A 1644-nucleotide genomic window follows, 5' to 3' on the forward strand; every position below is an offset into this window, starting at 1 on the left:
TCTGTTGACCATCCAGGCCACCACTTGAGTGCCCATCCCATTAGACACCTTCCCAATCCCCCTGAGTTGCGGCAGCTAAGGCAGCACTGTTCACGAGTCCTCTCCACATAAATGCAGCCAAGAGGTTTGATGGGATGCATTAAATGTAGTGGCAACCACCAACCTTTCAGTCACGTCAATGCCTAGCCCCTTCCCCAAAGCTCTTCCTATACAATACGACCTCCTCTGATGACGTGCGATTGATGTGACCGTACCGTCCGAGGGCGGGGCCTCCTCGGCAGGATAATGGCCCTTCTTGGCCATGGGTATGACACGTAGCGCAATTACCTTCCTGGAATTCCTGTTTTATGGCATAATGGATTGTATTGGGTTTTTTTTTAAAATTTTATTATTTGGTAATTATGGGGGAATTCAAATATTGAACATCTCTATTAAAAACACCAAGAGATGCTAGTTGAATTACAAGATTCTTGATTACTAAATTGTTTATCTTTTGGAAACATTTTGGTTTTTGTAATAGTATAAGTGAGAATAATGATAAATTTGTTTGTTTAAATTTATGTTTGAATTCTTTGAAACACATACTATGGTAGGATAATACCTAAGGTAAGTTTGATATACCATTTTCTCTACAACAACATAAGAATGAAAAGACAAAAAAAAAAAAAAAAAAAAGAACTCCTCCGTTATTTTTTTATTGATTTTTTTAAATAACATCTAATTGGACTTTTTGTCCACTCCACTCCTTATTTATAATTTATTTACAAATTATAAAAATGAAGCAGTTTGATTTTTAGTTAACTTTGAAATCTTTTGTCACATAAATTTTAAGACCTCATAGTTTTACACATCCTTTATTTATTTATATATATATATATAAAATTAAAGCCAAAGCAGTGAGAAAATCTAATTAGATTTTAAATTGAATTCCAATTGTTATCTAATTTCGCATCACATGTCCTATTTAAGTTTTTTTTTTTTTTTTTAATTTTTGTTCTAAGCGAGTTAATGTTGTGCAAAAGATGAAGAGTCTAATATAAATAAATCATAAAAAAAAAACCAATAAAAAAAAGAAGAAGAGTAAACTCATATGTATAAGAAAAAAAAAACTAAAAAGAGAGAGAGAGAGAGAGAGAGAGAGAGAGAGACATGACTTAAAAAATGTGTACCTCTTACACCAAGTAAAATTTGTTTGTTTGTTTTTTTTTTTTTTTTTTTTGAGAATAACACTAGGTATAATTTAAACCAAAATATGTGTGTAATTATGAAAGTTTTTTAGTGTACAATGCATATGTACAAATTATGCACTAGTTATTTTAATAGACACATATTAATTGATCTTAAACACTCCATTAAATCCCTGCCATATTATACTTTTCTTTAAATGATAAAATATATAATTTTAAATACAAGCATCATCGTAATAAATACCTATTAAATTCCATCAAAATAAATAAGGACAAAACTTAAGTACAGTATTTTATGTGTTATTTTTTAGGTTCCCTTCTTAAGATTCAACTATGTACATACTTAACTAAAAAATACACTTCCATTTTATGTGGAAAAATCCACATTGCAGAATCTTAAAAGGAGAATCTAAAGAACAGTATCTAAATCTTGTCCAATAAATAAATACCTATTAAT

This window comes from Castanea sativa, chromosome 5 (assembly GCF_040712315.1).
Source record: "Castanea sativa cultivar Marrone di Chiusa Pesio chromosome 5, ASM4071231v1".
NCBI lineage: Eukaryota > Viridiplantae > Streptophyta > Magnoliopsida > Fagales > Fagaceae > Castanea > Castanea sativa.